The sequence below is a fragment of the Chionomys nivalis genome, chromosome 13 (genome assembly GCF_950005125.1).
Source record: "Chionomys nivalis chromosome 13, mChiNiv1.1, whole genome shotgun sequence".
NCBI lineage: Eukaryota > Metazoa > Chordata > Mammalia > Rodentia > Cricetidae > Chionomys > Chionomys nivalis.
The window spans coordinates 38,388,018-38,405,307 of NC_080098.1; the positions used below are offsets into that span (position 1 = coordinate 38,388,018).

Here is a 17,290-nt window from a genome sequence, read left to right on the forward strand (position 1 = left end):
TAGGAATTCTTGGTGCCACATTCAAATCCAATCCAAATAATAGCAAAAAAAGAAAAGTTGCATTGTGTAACGAATATATTACGGCATACAGGTATCCTTTCCAAATCTCAGGTTAAGCTGAAAGGCCTCTTATATAGGTGAGCTTTACAGCAGACTCCAGGTGTATTATTCTATTGCTACGATTAAGTGCTCTGAGTAAAATCGACTTAGTGGAGAATAGGGTTTATTTGGTTTACACTTCCAGATCCGATCTATTAAAGAAAGTCAGGGCAGGAACTGAAGCAGAAACCATGGAGGACCTACTTTCAGGTTCATGCCCTGATAACTTTCTTCCACAGCCCAGACCCATCTGCATAGGGATGGTACCACCCACAAAAGGAAGGACTTCCCACTCCAGTTGTCAATCAAGACAATCTCTCATAGGCACAGCTATAGGTCAATCTGATCTGGACAATTAATTCCTCAGTTGAGGTTCTCTCTTCCTAGATGACTCCAGGTTGTGTCAAGTTGACAATAAAAACTAACCAGCACACCAGACGAGCCTCCACACAAGGGCATTTTTTAATGCTGCTGATTCTACCAAATGGTTCTTAGGAGAATGGAAGGAAAGTACTGCTATTAAATGTAAACCACACTTTAGTTACATCTTAATTAATTCTCAAATTTTGTTGATCTGTTACTAACAAAGCAGCCCTTACAGGTATTGTAAAAAAAAATAAAGAAAAGAAAAGAAAGGAATAAAGAAAAAACAAACGAATGAATGAGAGAGAGAGAGAGAGAGAGAGAGAGAGAGAGAGAGAGAAAGAAAGAAAGAAAGAAAGAAAGAAAGAAAGAAAGAAAGAAAGAAAGAGGAAAACTATCAAGTATATCTAGGCTTCTATACTGCTAATATTTGTTGCAATTTGCACTACATAATAATTAATACAATGTTTAATTATGCTAATTCAATTAAATACTTTTTAAAAACACTATTGGGTTGCAGAGGAGATAAGTCAGCAGGTAAGAATACTCTCTACCCTGCCGCACTTCTAGAAGACCCAGGTTCAGTTGCCAGCATCTACATGGTGGTTCACAATCATCTGTAGCTACAATCCCAAGGAACTCTAAAACTTTCTTCTGGCTTTTATAGGCAGCTCATATATATGGTGGGCATACAAACATACAGGAAAGACACCAATACACATAAAATAATAAACAATAATCATTAAAATTGTTTAAAAACCTATGGCAGAATCCTTCCTCCAAAAATATCCAACAACTTGAGTTTGATCTCCAAAGTTTACAGGAAGGAGACAACCGACCCTCACAAGTGCTCCTCTGACATCCACATGTCCACACTTGCATGCCCACACACAATAGATAGATAAAGATGGACGGATGGATAGATAGATAGATAGATAGATAGATAGATAGATAGATAGATAGATAGATAGATAGATAGACAGACAGACAGACAGACAGACAGACAGACAGATAGATGAAACTTTTGGCCATTTTTAATTGAAAATAGATTCTTCTCTCATACAATACATCCTGACCACAGTTTCTCCTCCATTTACTCCTCATAACTTCCCCTCCACCTCTTCTCTCCCCTAGATCTCAGGGCAGGCCTCAAAGAGACAACCAAACAGAACAAAACAAGACACAATACAAGGTAAAAGATCTCATATTGGCCAGGCAGTGGTGGTGTATGCCTTTAATCCCAGCACTCAGGAGGCAGAGGTAGGCAGATCTCTGTGAGTTTGAGGCCAGCTTGATCTACAAAGTGAGTTCCAGGACAGGCTCCAAAGCTACACAGAGAAACCCTGTCTTATAAACAAAAACAAAATAATAAAACAAAAGACCTCATATTGAGGCTGGACAAGGCAACCCAATAGGAGGAAAAGAGTCCCAAATATGGGCAAAAGAGTCAGAGACAGGCCTTCTCCCACAATTAGGAGTCCCACAAAAACACCAAACCAACAGCCATAACAGATAGGTAGAGGATTTGGTGCTGACCCATGCAAACCTTGTGCTTGCCACTTCAGTCTCTGTGAGTCCTTATGAGCCCTGCTTACTTGATTCAGTGAGCCATATTCTCCTGGTGTCCTCCATCCCCTCTGACTCCTACAGTCTTTCCTCCCACTCTTTAGTGGGGGTCTCTGAGCTCCAAGCAGAGAACTGTATAAAGACTTCCCCCAAATTAGAGAATTTAAACTCTGTCTCTGGATAATACGGTTGTGAGTTGCACCCATCCCATCCACTGCTGGAGAAAGCCTCTGTGATGATAACCAGACAAGGAGCTGATGAATGAGTATAGCAGAATGTCATTAGGGATAATTTCAATGATTGTGTTTCATTATACCCTAGGTTTCTGTATTATCCGGTCTCCAGTTCCAGGACATCCAGGCAATGTAGGAGTGAAGGCTCCATGTAGGTACCATTCAAACCTCTCCACATTCAATGAGCTATGTGGATATAGTCCTCAGCAATGAGGCCCCACTGTTAGTTTTCAGAGAGCAAACCTCTGTCCTAGCATCAACCTATGTTGTTTAAGGATCTCCATGGGACCCCACTGGCCAATAACTCAACTGAATAAAATAAAATAAAATCCAATCCCATCACTGGAAGCGTTGCCTGGCTACAAAAGATAGACAATTCAGACTTTATATCCTCTATTACTAGGAGTCCTCACTAGGATTACCCTCATAGAATCCAGGAAGTTTCCACTGCACTAGATTTCCACACCACACCCAACTGTATCCCTCAACTCCAGTCGACTTTCCTTACATTTTCTTCCTCCATCCCTTCCCCCTCAACTTGATCCCACTCACTCCCCCTTCCCTCCACACACCAAGTTCACCCATGAAGAATCACCATATTGATTTCCAAAGTAGCTGTACAAGTTTGTACTCTCACCAATAGTGGATGAGTGTTTCCCTCATGTCCACATCATCACCAGCAGACACAAATAATAAAAACCCAGAGACAGATATTGGGGTTCAACCTGAAGATCAGAAAAGCAAAGCAGCCAGCCACTGGCTCTTCCCCCTCCCTCAGACCACAAATGGGTGAGATCCTGTCTCCACGAATCCTGAAGAGTCCACACTGAGTTCCTGTCTCTTTCTCCTTATATTCCTCTCACCACCCAGTCATATAGCTCCTGTCTCCAACTCCCTAGTGCTGGAATGAAAGGCATGTGATCCCAAGTGCTGGGATCACCTTTGTGTGAGCTCTGTTTCTCTTTTAGACAGATTCAATATTGAGTAACTCAGGGTGGCCTTGAACTAACAGATACTCGTCTGCCTCTGTCTCCCAAACCCTCATATTGAAGGTGTGTGTCACCACTCCCTGGCCTGTATGACTGACTACTATCGCTGCTTTGTCCTCTGATCTTCAGGCAAGATTTATTTCTTTTTTTTAAAAAAAATATTTATTTATTTATTATGTATACAATATTCTGTCTGTGTGCATGTCTGCAGGTCAGAAGAGGGCACCAGACCTCCTTACAGATGGTTGTGAGCCACCATGTGGTTGCTGGGAATTGAACTCAGGACCTTTGGAAGAGCAAGCAGTGCTCTTAACCGCTGAGCCATCTCTCCAGCCCCAAGATTTATTTCTTAAAACACAAATAATATACTACTATAAGCTGTCACTTGTTTATTGGTCTTAGCCATTCTGCGAGGTGTAAAATGGAATCTCAAAGTAGTTTAATTTGCATTTCCCTAACGACTAAGGATGCTGATGTTCTTTCAGTATTTCTCTGCCATTTGAGTTTCCTTTATTGAGAATTCTCTGTTTAGATCTGTACTCCATTTTTAATAGGATTATTTAGGATTTGTTGCTGTTGTTGTTGTTTTGTTATCTAGTGTCTTAGTCCTTTAGCTGATGTGGAATTGGTAAAAATCTTTTCCCATTCTATATCTTCCCATCTTTTCAGAACGACTGTGTCCTTTACCTTATAGGAGCTTTTCAATATCACGAAGTCCTATTTATTAGCTGTTGATTTTAGTGCCTGCACTATTGGTATGCTGTTCAGAAAGTCTCCTGTGCCAATCAATGCATTCAAGGCTATTCTCCACTTTTTCCATATCATGTTGAGTGTATCTGGTTTTATGTTGAGATCTGTGATTCACTTGGAGTTTTGTGCAAGAGATAAGTATGAAACCATTCACATTCTTCTACATGCAGATACCCAGTTTGATCAGCACCATTCACTGAAGATGTTTTTTTCCAGTGTGTTTTTCTGGTTTCTTTACCAAAAATCAGTTGTCTATATGAATATGAATTTATATCTGGGTCTCAATTTGATTCTATTAATCAGCATATCTGTTTCATGCCAATACCATGTTATTACTATAGCTCTATAGTATAGCTTTGTTTGTCGAAAGCTAGTTTCGACATAACTTGTATGTTCCAGGGTAGGAGCGTGAGGATTAGAATTATTAGGCAAAAGGAACATAATACAGGAAAAATAAGAGACAGAAATATAGGACAGCATCGGGGGGACAGTCAGTGAACACTGAATGTCCCTTGTTTAGCCTTTTACACACACATACTTTACTCTAAAAGAAAAGTGGGTTTGGAAAGCAGTGTGGCGGTTTCTCAGGAAAGTCGGGTTCAACCTACCTCTTGACCCAGCAATACCACTATTGGGAATATACCCAAGAGATGCCCAAACATACAACAAAAGTATATGCTCAACTATGTTCATAGCAGCATTGTTTGTAATTGCCAGAACCTGGAAACAACCTAGATGTCCTTCAATGGAAGAATGGATGAAGAAAGTATGGAATATATACATATTAGAGTACTACTCAGCAGTAAAAAACAATGACTTCTTGAATTTTGCATACAAATGGACGGAAACACTATCCTGAGTGAGGTAAGCCAGACCCAAAAAGAGGAACATGGGATGTACTCACTCATATTTGGTTTCTAGCCATAAATAAAGGACATTGAGACTATAATTCGTGACTCTAGAGAAGCTAAATAAGAAGGTGAACCCAAAGAAAAACATATAAGCATCCCCCTGAATATTAACCTTCATCAGGCGATGAAAAAAGACAGAGACAGAGACCAACATTGGAGCACTGGACTGAAGTCTCACGATCCAAAGGAGGAGCAGAAGGAGAGTGAGCACGAGCAAGGAACTCAGGACGGCGAGGGGTGCACCCACACACTGAGGCAATGGGGATGAGCTATCGGGAACTCACCAAGGCCAGCTGGCCGGGGTCTGAAAAAGCATGGGACAAAACCGGTCTCGCTGAACATAATGGACAATGAGGACTACTGAGAACTGAAGAACAATGGCAATGGGTTCTTGATCCTATTGCATGTAATGGCTTTGTGGGAGCCCAGGTAGTTTGGATGCTCACCTTAATAGACCTGGATGGAGGTGGGTGGTCCTTGGACCTCCCACAGGGCAGAGAAACCTGCTTGCTCTTTGGGCTGAGGAGGAAGGAAGACTTGATTGGGGGAGGGGGAGGGAATGGGAGGTGGTGGCGGGGAAGAGGCAGAAATCTTTAATAATTAAATTAATTAATTAATAAAAAAATAAAAATAAAAATAAAAAAAAAATAAATAAAAGAAAAGTGGGGGGGACAGACTTCTTTAGCATGACATAAGGAATAGACTTGAACGCTCCTGCCTATGGTCCAGGTGGAGGGGATCTACTTCAACACTGAAAATACTAATTAACCACACTGTCGGCCAGAATCTCTCGCTTGTAGCCATGTCTGCTGTTAACAATTTTGAGAGGTCAAAGGCAAATATAAGCTCAATCTCTCTGACTTTCAGACAAGATGGAATAGGCTCACGTTTTTGGGTCTCCACATTTATGGTAGAATATTTGATCACACTGTGAAACTCTGAGACTCTTTTAATAAAATTAACTTTGGATCAGGGGGTGAAGCCAGCAACCAGTTGACAGGAATTAACCATAACAAGGAAGAAGGAGCCAGGAATATGGATAAAGAGGTGCACAGGAGGGAATAGAGAGGGACTTAGAAATTCGCTGTCTTTTTGGCTTGGGATGAGATGCTTCTCCTGCTGGATCTTCAGACAAAAAGAGTCAGCTGGCTGCTTCTCAGCTTTTCTAATCTAGTAGGCTTTCACTCCGATGTCCTGACTCCTGAGTCTTTACTGGTAAATTAAACAATAGACACTTGGTTAAAACCTACATTCGTTTGCTGCAGCCGGGGCAGCGTCAGTGGGTCAGGAAATGCCACCTTGACATAGTCTGAGCTTCTGGTTGCTGAGGGGCCACAGAGTGCAGAAGGTAGTTAAAATATCAGCAGAGTCAGGTGTAGACACTAACTGACAGAAAAACAACATAACTTGATATCCAGAATGGTGAAATCTCCTGCAGTTCTTTTATTGCTCGGGATTGTTCTAGGTATCCTAGGTTTGTCGTATTTCCATGTGAAGCTGAGAATTATCCTTTCAAGGTCTGTGAAAAATTATGTTGGAATTTTAATGGGGATTGCATTGAATCTGTAGATTGTTTTTGGTAGGATGACCATACATACTATGTTAATCCTACAAATCTATGAGCATGGGAGATCTTTCCATCTTATGATATCTTCTTCAATTTCTTTCTTCAAAGGCTTGGAGTTTTTATCATACAAATCATTTTGTGTTTGGTTAGTGTTACCCAAGATATTTTATATTATTTGAAGCTATTGTGAAAGGTGTTGTTTCCGTGATTTCTTTCCCAGTCAGTTTATCATTTGTATATAGAAGGGTTACGGATTTTAGCTAATCTCGTATCCAGCCATTTGACTGTAAGTGCTTATCAGCTGTAGGAGTTCCCTGGTAGAATTTATAGGGTCACTTAGGTATACTATCATGTCATCTGCAAATAAAAATATTTTGACTTCTTTCTTTCCAATGTGTATCCCCTTGATCTTCTTCAGTTGTCTTAATGTTCTAGCTAAGACTTCAAGTGCTATATTGAAAAGCTATGGAGAGGGTGGATAACCTTCTCCTGTTCCTGATTTTAGTGTAATTTCTTTGAGTTTCTCTCCATTTAATTTAATCTTAGCTATAGGATTACTGTAAATTTCCTTTATTATGTTTTGGTATGTCCCTTGTGTCCCTAATCTCTCCAAGACTTTTATCATGAAGGGTGTTAGATTTTTCGAAAAGCTTTTTCCACATCTAATGAGATAACCATATTTTTTTTCTTTCAGTTAATTTCTATGGCAGACTACTTCAACTGATTTTCATATATTGCACCATCCCTGCATCTCTGGAATTAAGCCCACTTGATCATGATTGATGATCTTTTTTGATGTGTTTTTGGATTTGGTTTACAAGTATTTTTTGAGTATATTTACATCTATGTTCATAAAGGAAATTGGTCTATAATTCTCTTTATTTTTATATGGTTTGAGTATCAGGGTAATTGTGGCCTTATAAAATGAATTGGGCAATGCTCTTTCTGTTTCTATTTTGATAAATAATTTGAAAAGCATTGGTATTCATTTTTCTTTGAAAGTCTTGCAGAGTTCTGCTCTAAAATTGTCTGGCTCTGGGTTTTTGGTTTTGTTTTATTTTGTTTTTTGATTGGGAGACTTTCAATGACGCCTTCTATTTCACTATAGATTATCAATCTATTTAAATTTTGATCTTTACTTAACTTTAGTAAATGGTACCTATCGAGGAAATTATCCATCTTTTGCATTTTTCTAGATTTTGAAGTATTGGTTTTTTAAGTATGTTCTCATGATTCTCTTGATTTTCTCAGTGTCTGTTCTCATGCCCACCTCTTATTTTCTAATTTTTTTAATTTGGATATTTTCTCTCTGTCTTTTAGTGTGGATAAGGGCTTATCTATCTTGTTAGTTTTCTCAAAGAACCAGCTCTTGGTTTCATTGATTCTCTGTATTGTTCTCTTTGTTTTTATTTTATTGGTTTCAGCCTTCATTCTGATTATTTCTTGCTGTTCACTCTTCTTGGGTAGATTACTCCTTTTTTGTTCTAGAGCTTTCAAGTATGCTTGAAGTTGCTAGTATGAAATCTCTCTGATTTTTATAAGGTACTTAGCACTATGAACTTTCTTCTTAGTGCTGCTTTCATTGTGTCCCATAAGTTTGGGTATGATGTGTATTCACTTTCACTGAATTCTAGAAAGTCTTTTCTGATTGATTGATTGATTGATTGATTGATTGATTGATTGATTGATTCAGGGTTTCTCTGTACCTTTGGCCCTTCCTGGAACTTTCTCTGTAGGCCAGGCTGACCTCAAACTCACTGAGATCCACCTGCCTCTGTCTCCCAAATTCTGGGATTAAAGGCACACACCATCACCTCTCAGCCTCTTTCATTTCTTTATTTCTGTTTGGAACCATCTTTCATTCAGTAGAGAGTTGTTCAGTTTCCATGAGTTTGTAAGTTTTCTGTTTCTGTTGTTGAAATTCAGCTTTAACCCACAGTGGTCTGAACAAATGTAGAGAGTTATTTCAATTTTCTGTATTAAGACTTGCTTTGTAACCAAATATATGGCCAATTTTGCAGAATGTTTAGTTCCATGAGGAACTAAAAAGGGGGTAAATTCTTTAAAGGTTGAGTGAAATGTTCTATAGTTATCTGTTAGGTCGATTTGGTTTATAACATCTGTTAGCTCCACTATTTCTCTATTTAGTTTTTGGCTGAATGACCTATCCACTGGTGAGAGTAGGGAATTTTTTACTAACAGTGTATAAAAGTCAGTATGTGGTTTAAGTTGTAGTGTGTTTCTTTTACAAAATTGGTTGCCTTTATGTTTGAGACATAGATGTTAATTGAAATGTCATCTTGGTGGGTTTTTCCTTTGATGAGTATGTAATGTCCTTCCTATTTCTTTTGATTAGTTTTGGCTTGAAGTCTATTTCATTAGATAGTAAAATGGCTACACCAGCTTGCTTCTTAGGTCCATTTGCTTGGCATATCTTTTTCTAACACTTTACCCTTATGTAATGCCTACCCTTGATATTGAGGTGTGTTTCTTGTATGCAGCAGAGGATGGATCCTGTTTTGCATCCATTCTGTTAGTCTGTGTCTTTGGGATGGGGGTATTGAAACCACTCATATTGGGAGATATCAATAAACAATGATCATTGATTCATGTTATTTTGATGCTTTGGTGTTGGTAGTAGTGGTGATTATAGTGGTGTTTTCTTTCCTTCTTTTGATTTTGCTAATGTGAAATTATTTATTTTCTGTGTTTTCATAGCTCTGGTTAACCTCCTTGGGTTGGAGTTTTCCTTATATCACATTCGGCAGGGCTGAATTTGTAGTAGATATTGTTTAAATTTGACTTTATCATGAAATATCTTGTTTTCTTCTTCTATGATGATTGAAAGTTTTGTTGGGTATAGTAATCTGGGGTGGTATCTGTGGTCTCTTAAGAGTCTGCACTACATCTGATCACTTCTGTACAGGTCCTTCTGGATTTTAAAGTTTCCATTGAGAAGTCAGGTGTAATTCTAATAGGTCTGCCTTTATATGCGACTTGTTCTCTGTAGATGGATGTGATAGAATAGTCCCACACTAGCTCAGAATTGAGTATAATAGAGGGTTCTTTATTTAGGGGTAGACTCACAGATCACAGTCTTCTGCATAAGCAGGGAACAGGAACCAAATCCAGCAGCAGCAGCAGGAGGAGAAAGAGAGAGAGAGAGAGAGAGAGAGAGAGAGAGACAGAGACAGAGACAGAGACAGAGACAGAGACAGAGAGAGAGAGACAGAGAGAGAGAGACAGAGAGAGAGCTTTATATCTGCATTTATAGTACAAGATACCACAGTCAAGTGGGCTAGTATCTTACAGGTTGAAGGAGTTCCCACAGCAGGTCTTTGTCCCTTGCAGCTTTTAATGTTCTTTCTTTGTTCTGTATGTTTCATGTTTTGATCATCATATGGCCAGGGGACTTTCTTTTCTGGTCTAATCTATGGGTGTTCTGTGTGCTTCATCTACCTTTATAGATATCTCCTTCTTTGAGTCAGGAAATGTTTCTTCCATTATTTCGTTAAAATATTTCTGGGCCTTGAGCTGGAATTCTTCTTCCTCTGATCCTATTATTCTTAGATTTGGTCTTTTCATGCTGTCTCGGATTTCCTGGATGTTTTATGTCAGGAATTTTTCTTTAATGTTTTCTTTAACTGATGCATCCATTTCTTCTATTCTATCTTCAGTGTCTGAGGTTCTCTCTTCCATCTTCCATCTCTTATATTCTGCTGGTGAACTTTCCTCTGTAATTCTTGTCCACATCCCTAAGTTTCTCACTTCTACAATTTCACCAGTTTGTATTTTCTTTACTGCTTCTACTTGCATTTCAGGTCTTGAACGACTGTTTCCTTCAACTCTTCCTTTTTTCTTGACTTCCTTTAATTCCTCTAATTGTTTGTGTTTTCCCGACTTTCTGTGAGAGATTCATTCATTTCTGCCAGTTGTTTGTTTGTGTTTTCCTGGCTTTAAGGGATTTATTCATTTCCTTTTTAAGGACCTCTATCATGTTCATAAAGTTGGTTTTATGGTCTTTTTCTTATGTTTCAGTTATGTTGGAATATTCAGGGCCTACTGTGGTAGGATAGCTGAGCCCTGATGGAGTCATGTTGCCCTGGCTGTTATAGATTGTGTTCTTATGCTGGTGTCTAGGAATCTTATATTGGTGTCTAGGCATCTGGGTTTGGAGTGATTGTAGGTCTAGATGCTGATTTCTAAGTTTGTCTTTGTTGGGTGAGTTTTTGTTCCTTGATTTCTGCTTCCTCTTTGGATTTTCAGAAGTGTTTTGGCTGTGGTTGCCTATTCTACTGGCCAGCTTGGTTGGTGTGTTCACAGGGAATAACTGGTGGTGTTGGAGGCTATGGGAAAGAGGAAGTTGGGGTAGATTATCTGCTGCAGTGCTAGGGTAACCCTGAGGATTGGGTCTGGGGGAACAGAGAGAGTGTAGAAGGTTCAACAAACATGTACCTAGTCTTCTAAAAGGCATAGCCTATAGTTGAGTAGGGGGTGAAAACACTCCAACTTAAAGAATATAGCTAAAATGTAATAAACCAAAGCAAAGAAATCCTAACACAAAGAAATTCTAACATGAGAAACAGAAAAACCCAAGACCATGTTCCTCTACCAAAAAATAGTATTAGTACTGTATAACAATATCACCTAATGAGAGGAAGTTAGATGAAATCCCTAACAAAGAAAATAGTGTATGTATAATAAAGGCACACACAGATTGACTAAATAAAGGTGATACAGGATGTAAAAGAGAAATTAAAAAAAGATAGAAACCCTGAAGAAAACAAACCTACAATACTAGAAATTAAAAAAAAAAAAAAAAAAAAAAAAGATAGTATGTCAAATAAAAAAAAATCTATTGGAAGTCTCAGGAACACAATGGATTAGGAAGGGACAGGCTATATGAGCTTAAAGCAAGGTAGAAGAACTGACAAACCAATAAGGATGAAGGGAAAATAACAAGAAAGCATTAGTGGGTATTCCAAGATATACATTATATGAAAACACAAAACCCATGGATAGTGACCATAGAAAAAGAAGAAAAAATTAGATCTAAAGAAAAAGAAAAATATTAAGAATCATAACAAAATATCCCAGAGTTAGCAAAAGAGATGCCTATCCAGATACACAGGAGGCAGTTAAGACAACAGGCAGGGAACACTAGAAAAGAACTCCCACTAACTATAATATAATCAAAACACTAAACAGACAGAACTAAGAAAGTATATTGAAAACAGTAACACAGATGGACTGAGTCACAAATAAAGGCAGACTGGTGAGAATACCAGATAATTCAATTGACAATTTAAGCCAGAAGGACTTGGAATGTTATTTTTTTAATTACTGAAAGAAGAAACCACTGACCCAGACTGCTATGCTGTGCCCAGAAAGCCTCTCTGTCATAATCGAAAGAAAAATAAAAATTTTCCATGATAAAAATAGACTATAGGAATTTATGACCACTAAGCCAGCACTACAGGAAATACATGATGGAATGCTTCAAAAACTGAAGGGGAAAGCAAATTCATCCATGAGACCACAGAGAAGAATAAGTCATGTGAGATAAAAAAAAAGAGAGGAAGAGGAAATAAACACTAAAAAACAACAGTAATCAATGCACAACTTTCAGGAACTATGAATACTAGTGGTCTTAATTGATCAATCAAAAGACACAGAGTATATATCGAATAAAAAAAGCAGAGATCAGCTATTTGTTGTCTCCCAGGAACACACCTCTCAACATAAAATCGGCACTACCTACAGCTGGAAGTATGAAAAAAGGCATTTGAAGCAAATGGACCAAGGAAATAAGCAGGTGTCCCTGTTATGATATCTGACAAAACAGACTTCAAACCAAAACGAGATAAGAAAAGATGAGAAATGTCATTTCATACAGACTACTCCATCATGAGGATATTGCAATCCTAATGATATATGTATGCCCCCAAAGTTAACCCAATTTCATAAAACTTCTATTACTGGATGTAAAGTCACAGACTAATCCCAGCACAGTAGTTCAGGGTGACTTCAATACCCTACTCTCACCAACTGACAGATCATCATGACAAAAAGTAAACAAAGAAATATTTTAATGATGCCATGTGATGACTATTCTTGGTTATCAACCTGACAACATCTATCAGCTTAACTAAAATCCAGGCAGCTGGGCACTCCTGTGAAGGATTTTTCTTAATTGGATCCTTTGAAGTGGAAAGACCTTAAATCCAAATAATTTGTGATCAGAAGACTTGCCCTAAATCGGGGACACACCTTCTGCTGGGTGCTTTAAGGTGGGGGAAAAAAAGGACATGGAAAAAGGAAGTTTTGGGGGTTTGCCTGATTTCCCTCATTCTTGCTGACAAATTCATTACTTCACTGGTATTAAAGCCTACTTCTGCCGGGCAGTGGTGGCGCACGCCTTTAATCCCAGCACTCGGGAGGCAGAGGCAGGTGGATCTCTTGGAGTTCGAGGCCAGCCTGGTCTACAAGAGCTAGTTCCGGGACGGGCACCAAAGCTACAGAGAAACCCTGTCTCGAAAAACAAAAAAAAAAAAAAACAAAATAAAAATAAAAAAAATAAAGCCTACTTCTTTGGTATCCTGACATATACTGAAGACCAGTTAAAACACTGAGCCTCAAGGACTGACCAACTATTGGAAGACAGCCATTGTTGTCAGAAGACAGCCACTGTTGGACTAACAGGACCACCTAATGATTAAGGTACCCTAATAAATCCCAGATGAATTCATGGATGGATGGATGGATGGATGGATGGATGGATGGATGGATGGATGGATGGATAGATAGATAGATAGATAGATAGATAGATAGATAGATAGATAGATAGATGATAGATATGTTAGGTTTATTCTGCCAATTTTAGAAATTAACTTGTCATACACCAGTGTCTAACAGACATCTACAGAACATTCTATCCAAAAACTGCAGAATACTTTTTGTTTTTCTCAGAAGTCCATGGAACTTTCTCAAAATAGGTCGGTTGTTAAGACACAAAGAAAATCTTAACAGATACAGTGAAATAACTATTTGTAGTCTATCTAATATAGTGAAATAAGATTACAGATAAGCGGTTCCCAACCTTCCTAATGCTGCAACCCTTTAATACAATTCCTCATGTTGTTGTGACCCCATCTATAAAATTATATCATTTCAACTTCATAACTGCAATTTTACCACTGTTACGAATTGTAATGTAAACGTATGTTTATGCGGGATATCTGATATGTGACTCCCCAAAGGGGTCACTACCCACAGATTTTGGACTACTGCTACAGAACAACAGCAAAAGACACCCCAGCACAGAGAAAAACTAATGTAAATTAAACAACATTAGAAATCAAGAGGGAAAATGAAAATACAACACATCCAAGTCTTAGAACAGGAATTTAAAGCTCTATAGAATCCAGAAAATATGCCCTCCAGAGCATAATTGTGAGAGGAACACCAGCACATTTGAAGAACTCTATCACTGTTCTTCCCTGCATACCCAACGTTACACTGGGAGTCACAGCTGCTCGACTGCATAATTTAAAAGACATGGGATTAGATCCTGGAACAGCAAAGGCCAAATGGCAACACTGAGTCAACAAAGGTAAGGTAAACATTTTTTCTTTTCTTTTCTTTTTTTCTTTTTTCTTTATTGATTTTTATTGAGCTCTACATTTTTCTCTGCTCCCCTCCCTGCCTCTCCCCTTCCCTTCAACCCTTTTTAGCATTTTTTAAGGTAAACATTTTTAATGTAATGAACATTATAGACAAAGCAATGTTCACAATGGCCTGACTTGTATTGATCTTTGGCACTACCTAGTTAATTATTAATAACCATGGTGTTCCTAGAAGTGAAGTAAATAGGAAGCCTAGTAAATTCTTGCTCAATCTGTAAAAGCAGAAAAAATCCTGAACAAATGAACCAAAGCTACCTTGGATCACAGAAACAAAGAGTCATAGACCTTCAAGCAATTTCTAGGCTTGAATCAGTTTAGAGACAAAACCCCTCAAATAATGTAGATGCTGATTCTACTTGAGGAAGAACCTAACTGCAACCCTCTCAAAAAAAAAAAAAAATACCAGTGCCGGGCGGTGGTGGCGCACGCCTTTAATCCCAGCACTTGGGAGGCAGAGGCAGGTGGATCTCTGTGAGTTCTAGGACAGCCTGGTCTACAAGAGCTAGTTCCAGGACAGGAACCAAAAGCTACGGAGAAATCCTGTTTCAAAAATAAAAAAAAAAAAAAAAAAATACTAGTGACTCTTTCTCCCATCCCCCCTCCAAAGGAATTTATGACTTTCTACTAGGGTAACAGTACACTGTAGAAAATGAAATAATCAAATCATTTAGGGCCTACAAAACACTGAATTAATTCTTGGAGACACCAACACCATTGTAGACCTCCAGTTGAAGTGGGAGTTTTATGAAGGTCAGGTAATCAGTGAAGTTTTAGCCAAATTCTAAATGATAGCAGTCCAATGGGTTCCTGAACTCACCCTGAGTATATTTCCCCATTCCCAGAATGCATAATTAGAATAGATATACTTAGAAGTCAGAAGATGAATTTTCACATTCATTCCCTGATATGTGGAGTGAGGGACATTATGGTTGGAAAGGCTTAACAGAAGTCACTAATCTGCCTATACCAGGTAAAACAGTGAACCAAAAGCATTTTCACATCCCTGAAAATGATTACTCTATCATTAGGGTCTTAAGAGATGCAAGGGTGGTAGTTTCCACTGTATATCCCTTTATCTCTCTATTAAGCCTGCCCAAAAGATAGATATATCATGAAAAATAATCACTGGCTATTGCAAATTTAATCAAGCTCTGACTCCAAACAGCTGCTGGACAAGGGCATGGTTTCCTTGCTTAAGCAGAGTTACCCCTCTCCTAGTACAATGTATGCAGCTATTGATCGTGCAAATACTTTTATCATCATTCTTGTCCATAAAGACTCTCAAAAGTAATATGATTTCACCCAGCAAGTACATCTTTATAGTTCTATTCCAATAATCTATCAATTGTCTATTCCTATGCCATAACAATTTGAATGGACCTTGATTGCTTGCCTCTGCCGCAAGGTATTATACTGTTCCATCAAACTCATGACAGCATAATGATTTGATAAAGCAAAACAGGAAACAGCAACCAGTCTGGACTTGTTGGTAAAGAATATGCACATAAGAAGATGATAAATAAATACAATTGAAGCTCAAGAACCTTCTAGCTCAGTAAAATGTCTAGGAATTTAGTGGTATAAGACTCACAGAGATATCCTTTCTAAGGTGAAGAAAGAAGCACAAGGCTTGGTAGGCCTATTTGTGTTCTGGAGGAAATACATTCCTTACTAGGTTGTTACTCTAACCCATACAGCAAATAAGTTGGAAAGTTGTTAGTTTTGAATACAGTCTAGACCAGACTTTTATCTGGCTTTTCAACAGATACAGGCTGCTATATGCGCTGTTGTACCGCTTGGATCACAAGATCTAGCAGGCTCAATTAATTTATTTGAGGTGTCAATGGCAGAGAGTAATGCTGCTTGGAGCTTTGGAAAGCTTCCTCAGGTGAATCACAGAAAGGGCCCTTAGAATTTTATAGCAATGGCTGGAGAGATGACTCATCGGTTTAGAGTACTGGCTTCCAAAGGTCCTGAATTCAATTCCCAGCAACCACAAGGTGGCTCACAACCATCTATATCTGATGAGATCTGGTGCCTTCTTCTGGCCTTCAGGCATACATGCAAGCAGAATGATATATACATACTAAATAAATTTTTAAAAAAAAAAATTTTATAGCAATAAAGCTAAAGTTGATTCCTTGGCTTTAAAAAAAACTAAAAGTTTAAACTTGGTTCCCTAAACAAGTGAACAAATGAACACAAATTCATTAAAGTGAGTTGAACAGTTTAGTGATAACGAACAAACAAGATTTATCTCACATGATGCAGTCAACCATATTTGCATCAGGAAATAACAGATAATAATTAAGGGGTGCCAGCAGCACAGACACTGAGAGAAACAATTAATAAAGGGGACCTCCTGAAACTGAAAAGCTTCTGTATAGCAAAGGACATGGTCAACAAAACAAAACGACAGCCCACAGAATGGGAAAAGATCTTCACTAACCCCATATCAGACAGAGGTATGATCTCCAAAATATACAAAGAACTCAAGAAATTGAACACCAAAAGATTACATAACCCAATTAAAAAATGGAGTACAGACCTAAACAGAGAACTCTCAATAGAGGAATCTAAAATGGCTGAAAGACACTTAAGGAAATATTCAACATCCTTAGTCATCAGAGAAATGTAAATCAAAACAACTCTGAGATTCCATCTTATACCTGTAAAAATGGCCAAGAGCAAAAACACTGACGAAAATTTATGCTGGAGAGGTTGTGGAGAAAAGGGAACACTTCTGCATTGCTGGTGGAAATGCAAGCTGGTACAAGCCCTTTGGATGTCAGTGTGGCAATTTCTCAGAAAATTAGGAAACAACCTTCCTCAAGTCCCAGTAATACCACTTTTGGGTATATATCCAAAGGATGCTCAATTGTACCACAAGTACATGTGCTCAACTATGTTCATAGCAGCTTTGTTTGTCATAGCCAGAACCTGGAAACAACCTAAATGGCCCTCGAACGAAGAATGGATAAGGAAAATATGGTACATTTACACAATGGAGTACGACACAGCAGAAAAAAAAATGACAACAGCTTGAATTTTGCAAAAAAAAAAAAAATGGATGGATGGATGGATGGATGGATGGAGCTAGAAAACATCATTTTGAGTGAGGTAACCC

The 17,290-nt window shown here is 38.4% G+C and overlaps 1 protein-coding gene across 1 annotated transcript in view; it reads right to left on the minus strand.

The window, feature by feature from the left end:
* Sugct (succinyl-CoA:glutarate-CoA transferase) overlaps positions 1 to 17,290 on the minus strand; it is a 704,072-nt gene that overhangs the window by 659,208 nt on the left and 27,574 nt on the right. The window lies entirely within an intron of this gene.